We start from the raw sequence: 7,668 nt of genomic DNA on the forward strand, positions 1-7,668 counted from the left end.
TAATGGATAACATTTCAATTTTAAACAAAAATGATCAATCTTGAATAAAAAAATAAATTTTTTTACAAAGTGGTTCATAAATAAAAATTCAACGAAATATGTAATAGTTAATTCATTTAATTTTTAAATCGTTTAAACCATTTTTATTTAAAAGATCTATTTTAATATGCAAGATATACGGAAAAAATAATAGTTCTACTCGATTTTGCGGTAAAAGTTACGTAAAATTCATTTATTGGCCAAGTTTTTTCTCCACCCTATCAATCAAATAACGCTATACTATTTTTTTCGTAGCTCGAATTTTCTGACAATTTTATGATAGTATAATTTTTTCAGATTTGAAAAATTCAATTCAAGTTTATTAACAACCAGCAGTTTATGCAACCAATTACAGGGATTATTTATGCTACTATAATAATCGAGATACTAAAATTAAAACAAAGTTAATCATTTCTACTTTTTATTTATAATCCTATCATCATCTACTTTCACTCACATTTCTTACGTGATTTTTAATATTACTTTTTTCTTTGTTAAGAACAAATTTTGTTGCAATAATACTTAGTTTAGTCATCGTTGTGTTAGATATATCAAAACGTAACAGGGTAACATTTACATAACTCATTCATCTTAACGCACATATCATACATCAGAGAGTTACAGACCTTTTTTGTTTTCTAGTTTATGTAAAATACATTATGAGATCTTAGCTCATACGAAGGCACCTGAAAAAGTATTTGACTTAAAATGTATGGAAAGTCTATTTTCCCATCTAGCATTTTGTACATTGATTTAAGAAAGCATATAGTTCTTCTGTCATCAAGAGCCATTATATTAAATCTTTTGTACAATGGTAAATAATTACATTTAAAATTATATTTATATATTATATTATATTTAAAATTATAATGAAAAATGCTTAAAAATCTTACTTCGAGAATCCTTGACAAAAACCTAAAAAAAAATCTCTCTAGAATCAATGGCACATGGCTCAAAAATATGTAAATTAAAAAAAAATGTTTAATGATGTTTTGATTAATCAATTTATCGATTCATTTCAGGCGATCGCTGTTGTAGAAACTAGAAACTGGTAGAAATTAACGAAACGTACAATTTTTATTTTTCGATAGGTAAAGTTAGGAACTGTCTTATCGTCCCAACTTTAAATACCACGTTTAAACATTCCGTTGCACCGCTGTTTCCGTAGTGTAGTGGTTATCACGTGTGCTTCACACGCACAAGGTCCCCGGTTCGATCCCGGGCGGAAACATTTTTTTACACAATTTTCTAATAATTTTGTACCTATTAACTGTTTGTACATGTAATATTTAATTTTAATTTTTACGAATAATATTTTTATTTGATATCAGTCCAAAATTGTTAATTTTAAATATTGATAGTAATATAGGATATAGATTGTAGGTCCTCCATTCCTTTCTTATAACTAAATGCCAAGCAGATGGATGTTCCTAAATTAAAAATTAATTTACCAGTATTGAAATTATATGATCAATACATTTCCGTTAACAAATACAGTTTTTTTGTATTTCATAGATGGTGTTTTTAAAATAAACATATATAGCAATTGATATTTTCAGAATTTAATTTTTTTTAAACTAATTTCCAAAATTATAGCTCAGACAAAAATTTACCTACTTTTACAGAAAGAAAATTAACAATAATTCATGATCATAAGTTGCAAAATAATATAATGTCATAACAAATATCTGTATTTGTCTGTATATTTGTGTGTTAATCTGTTTAAGAAAATTGATCATAATTATGATTAATTTACTTTGTTATTAAATTTATTCACAAATCTAACATTTAAAAAGAAATGAATTATAATATTCAATAAGAACAAACTAAGAAAATATTTATTTTATCTTTAATTCAGGTGTGACGGCCCTGAACAAGTGCTCCCTTACGTCTCTCAACATAGACGGTTCTGTTCCCCATTTCATATAAGATATTTTCGCATTTGCGTTCAACTGTCAGGATGGCCGAGCGGTCTAAGGCGCCAGACTCAAGGCTATAAACCTTCTCAGCTGTTAGCTGAGTTCTGGGCATTCTGGTCCTCTTTGAGGGCGTGGGTTCGAATCCCACTTCTGACAAATTTTTTTGTTTCTCATAATCTACTTTTTATTTTTACATATTGAAATAATTAATTCTTATTATGACAAAATGAGCCGTCAATTATTTTATTTTAACTGAAAATTTGGGGAAAAAATCCGCCCCGATAAACAAACATTTGAGTAAAACAATGAATTCCAATAAGCAGCACAAACACTTTTAGTGAATAAATTATATAAATATGGAATATCAAAATTATCCAATAAATTAAATTAATTCCATTTCAAATTTATATTTATAGCAATAAATTGACATAATATTAGCTAACTATGGATGGAATATTAATTTTATTTTGATACTCAGAACACGTTCTAACCGTTTTATTACTCTGTTGAGTTAAAAATAAAAAATAACAGTGCTATTATTAATTATTTAACCAAGCAATTTGAATTACTGCTTTTTAAGTGGATAAAGTAGCGGGAAAATAAAATCATTGACTATATTGACTTTAAATTCGATTACAAAATTTAATAATTTTTCAATCTTTCACAACAACCAATAAATTCATAATAAAAGAATGTCGGTACAGTAGAAATCGGGTACATATAACATGGATTTAAGAGTCTAAATTTAGTATTTACAATAGTTTTAATAATAATTTAAAGAAGAAAATATTTTAAGAAAAACCAATAAGTATGAAAAGCATGTCAAGAAATAATTAAATAAAAAAAGCATAGAATAATAATAACTTACCTCTTTCTGTAACTCAATATGATTTTGAGATCGATTTGTATACAATCCCGGTAATAAGCGTTGAATTCAGAAAAATTAAGAATTTGTATTCCTATGAATACGCGATTTTTCCTCCGTCTCAAAATCCTCCAACAGGTAAAGAAAAATTGCAAATCCTATTCCTCGCAATCGACTTATTAAAATTTAACAGACGCATTTATTTAACCTATTCTTTTATTATTAAATCGTTTTATAACTTATAAATTAGAAAAATATTCAATTTTATATTTATTGGTATATTAATAATTTATTTAATCGTATTTAAAAAAGTATTAATGTAAAATATGCTAATTAAAATAATTTTAATTCTATAGAGGCAGACTTGAATTGATTAGAATTAAAATTTTTTAATTTATATTCCACATGAAGGAATTAAAAGATTTTTTATACATATTTTGTGAACTGATTAACAAGAATTAAATAAACTAGAAATATGAACACTTTTGCGGAATACAAGATATCTATGTGAGGTGTGCCTATCGGTACAATTAGAAGGAATGAAATATATTGAAAACACGTTCTCTTTTGGGGAATAAGAAACTATGCGGTGGTCACTATGGAAATAGAAATTAATAAGTTTCGAAGATATCCTATTCTTATGATGACATTTTATACAGATAGAAAAATCGCACATTAAAAAGAATACAATAATTTAATAATATAATAATAATAATTTACACTGAACGTGTAAAGTTTTACTAAGAGCGTCAGCTTTATATATTTATACAATTAAAAATTCATTCTGTTAGTAATCAGTAAGTTGTAATATTATTATTGTTATTTGTTTTTATTATCGTTATTATAAGTTATTATTGCTATGTAGCAATGTTTTTGATATATGTAATTATGTACATGAAAAACTGGTACCGGTACAAGAAAGTTGCCAAAGCCGGAAAAAAGATCTCGTGCCTATTGTTTAGCAATTAATTGTTCCCTTATTTTAAACCATTATTTTGATAACAAATAAAAGTTTGTTTTTTAAGCAGACGGTGCATCTTGTATTTAAATCTTTACCGAAAATAATGTTTTCAATCAAACAGTAATATACCTAATTTTATTCTAAAAACAGTATTCTTAAAAAAATATATTCAGTAAAATTACATGAATTCATTCAGTTTACCTAGTTTTGTTATAAAAATGAAAGAACAAACGAATGTTTTGGATTAAATGGACAAATTCAAATAGTCAAAACGTATTTGAAATTTTTTTGGCGAAATTTCTGGAAAAAAATATGCCCACTGCGCAGGCATATTCTCATAGCGCGCTACGCTCGCGGCGCTTCCCCCCAAGTTTGAGCGCGCGGGTACTCACTCGCGCTTCGAGTTCGTTTTCGTACGTTTAATGCGTATATTTTAACTAAATTTTTTCAAATATCGAAAATACTATAAATGAAATCGAAAACTATGATTTAAACTTCTGAGGAATTGCAGCCATAAATTGTAACTGAAATTTTTTTCGATTTGTTTTTAAAGAATGTTCTCAAAGCACCTACGGCTGTGACGATTACATTCTCATTATGAAACTCGCGCTCGATAACCTGTGACCAATTGAAAAACTTCATCAAGATGAATTTGTAAATCTTGTTAAAATCTCTTAAAAAACAAAAATTGCATATTTTTGAAAATGATCCAACTTTTGGAATTTTTGTCAAATAAGAAATTCCATGATAATAGTTTCGAAAAATATATATTTTATGTCTAGTAGAAATTTTGATTACTATTTCTTAACCTAATGACAATTTTTTTCCCTTTTTGTTTGAAAATTTTAAAAATTTTAAAGTTTTATCGAATTAAAAACTGTCATCAGAATAATTTGCAAGTCTTTTTGACGCGTACCAAAAAATTTGACAAAAATTTCTAAATCTCATAAAAAATTTGTATTCAAATTTTGAAAGAGCTCAAACTTTTCGAATGTTTGTCTAAGCGAAAAATTGAAATGGCATAGTTTATAAATGTATTTGATATCTCGTGATGAATTTAAATGAAGTTTCCTAATCTTCTAAAAAAATATTTTTTTCTATTTTTCTGAACATTTTCAACATTTTAAAAAGTATATAACTTTTTTAATCTCCATCGAAATTGAAAATTTTATTGGGATAATTTGAAATTCTTCGACCTATCTATAAAAAACTTTGAGAAAACATTTTGAGTTAACAAATTTTTTTTTAATTTTCAAAATGCTCTAATTTTTTAAATTTTGGTTAGAAATATTTAGTTACCGAAATTATCCTTCATTTTGGGAATCTCAAGAAGTGTATCAAAGGCTGTCTTGATTGGACAAATCCTTCAAAAGTAGCGTGACTACAACATTCAGGTAACCATACGTATAGACATACAATAATACAAACGTACAGGCATACAGACATATAAACAGACATACAGGCAGATAGACACCGTTAAAATTTTATGGTTTTCGGATACTGTGATTGCCGAAACGCAAAGATCCGTTAAAAACCAGAGATCGAAATTTTAGACGATTACATTATACTATCATCGTAAACATTTTAAACAGTGTCCAGTAGGGTCGAAAGTAGAGTAGTCTTTTATTACCTAGACAAATTCCACTGTCGATTTTTGGTGATCGATCCCCCCAATTTTTTCTTTTTCCAAAAAAAGACATTTTTAAATGGAAAAAATGGATTTTGGAAAAAATGGGAAAAGGAGTGCTTGTCACTGACTTTTTGTAAATTAAAGTGTTTTCAATTATTTAAGAATGTTTAAGGAATAGTTTCTACTCAATAATTTTAGAATTTCACGTAGCTAATCAACTTATATTGTGCCTGAAAAATGCCCCCCAAAATGCAAAATAGCAGTTTTAGCTTAAAACTGCTTTAGAATAAATTTCTTTTAAAACGTTTAGGAGAAATTTATTCTAAAGACGGTATTTTGTGGAACTATTTCAACATACCTTCTTCTATTCGATAAGTGACACGCTTACAAGTTTTCTTTACTAATTTTAACCCGTTTAAACCATTTTTCCATAGATAGCCGTGGAAAGTTATTATTCGGGATAAATGATACAGTTAATACATGAAAGTTTCATGAAAATAAACATACGAAAAAAGTTAGGTCTTATATCGAAATTCAATTTCAAAATTTCTTTACAGCTGAGATTTTAAATTAAAACATAAAAATTCAGTATGCTGCCAAAATGTTAGATAAGTATTATCAGGCCTTTAAATATATATGTATGCATTATTTTATTATATTTGTATTTTACTTGTACATATAATATTAAGTAATGGCTTTTTAAGTATTTAAGTAATATTTAAATTTATATTCAATACACTAATATTACAATTTTATGTTTTGAAAAAATTGATCATATTGTTTTTTTAAGTAGTTCATTTCATAACAAGTTAAAATAGTCTTATGTTATAATCGAATCTATATAATGGTCCGAAGAACAATTATTTTTTAGAGATAGAAACTGTAGTCTTAACATGTAGAACAGTCTTATGTTTATAAGAAATCTTTAAAATTCTGAAGTTTAATCTTACATTTTTAAGAATATTATCACGGTTTAAGTTACATAACTCAAGTTCATAGAAGAAATAATTAGAATATATTTGTTCAAAGTACAAAATCCCTTTTCAAGATAGGAACTTAGCTTTATTTTTATGATGAAATTTAAAAAACTATAAACATTTTTAAACTCAGTATCAAATATTAAAGAATATGTTTGCGTTTCAAATACCACTTCTAAATACTAACATAGCCCTAACACGTAGAACATTCTTATGTTTATAATAAACCTGTTAAAACCATAAAATGCCTAAAACTCAGCATGAAATGTTGAAGAATATTTTTACATTTCAAATTCTATAACTCACCCAATGAGCATAAAATTTGGCGACGTCTTTTCGACATCGTTACATCTTTACGACATCGTTACGACATTTTATGTCCATGTCTTTAAAGTGTCTTTGCAATATCTCAAGGACATCGTCAGATCATACGACTTATTTACGATATCGTAAAGACACCTTAACGACACGGACATAGGATGTCGTAACGATGTCGTAAAGACGTCACCAAATTTTGTGCCCACTGGGGAGTTATAAAATTTGAAATGCAAAAATATTCTTAAACATTTGATGCTGAGTTTTAGGCATTTTATGGTTTTAAAAGGTTTATTATAAACATAAGAATGTTCTACGTCTTAGGGAAGGAACGTTTGTGTGCTAATAAATGTGTACAACTGAACAAAATTTAAGTATCTGTGGAAATGTATTAGTACCTAAACTTTCCTTAGTCCCCTTTCTACTGTTATCTCAATATCTCATTTTGCGTGGAATTTTTATGATAAAAAACAAATGTCGGTAAAGTAGGAATCGGATAAGAGTCGCATGCCTTTAAAACAATAAATCTACTTCGGGAATGTTTCATATAATTGTACCGGTTGTGAATGTATTTTATTCACCACGTGACTTTTTTTATAGCTTAAATTTCGTAGAAGCTCAGTCCGGTGTGGTCTAGTGGCTAGGATACCTGGCGTGGCTAGTCGACCTTCGCGTGGGACGGACGGCCGTACGAGAACGCGAGGTATAATTAGCTATATAAACCCCTTAAAAAACGATAAATATATTAGAAAAGAGTCCAAACATTCGTCAGTGTCTCCAAAAGAGCATAAACATATGAAAATAGTGATTTCTTTATTTTCTCAGTGAATTTTTTTAAGTGACAAATAAGTTTGAAAAGTGCAAAGCGCCGAAAAGCGTGCCTCGCGGCGTCTCCCCAGAAAAAATCAACATATTACTGTGTCACCAGCCGTGGCCCCTGAACCAATTAATAAGAAAAAAAG

At 27.7% G+C, this 7,668-nt stretch overlaps 2 non-coding genes across 2 annotated transcripts; both read left to right on the plus strand.

Annotated features, from left to right (window-relative positions):
- Positions 1 to 1,197: 1,197 nt before the first annotated feature.
- Trnav-cac lies at positions 1,198 to 1,270 on the plus strand. The gene has a single exon. It is a non-coding gene; the product is annotated as a tRNA-Val (tRNA).
- A 723-nt stretch (positions 1,271 to 1,993) lies between these two features.
- On the plus strand, positions 1,994 to 2,114 carry Trnal-caa. The gene is made up of 2 exons: positions 1,994 to 2,031; positions 2,070 to 2,114. It is a non-coding gene; the product is annotated as a tRNA-Leu (tRNA).
- Positions 2,115 to 7,668: the final 5,554 nt, after the last annotated feature.

This window comes from Belonocnema kinseyi, chromosome 2 (assembly GCF_010883055.1).
Source record: "Belonocnema kinseyi isolate 2016_QV_RU_SX_M_011 chromosome 2, B_treatae_v1, whole genome shotgun sequence".
In the NCBI taxonomy this organism is placed as follows: Eukaryota; Metazoa; Arthropoda; class Insecta; order Hymenoptera; family Cynipidae; genus Belonocnema; species Belonocnema kinseyi.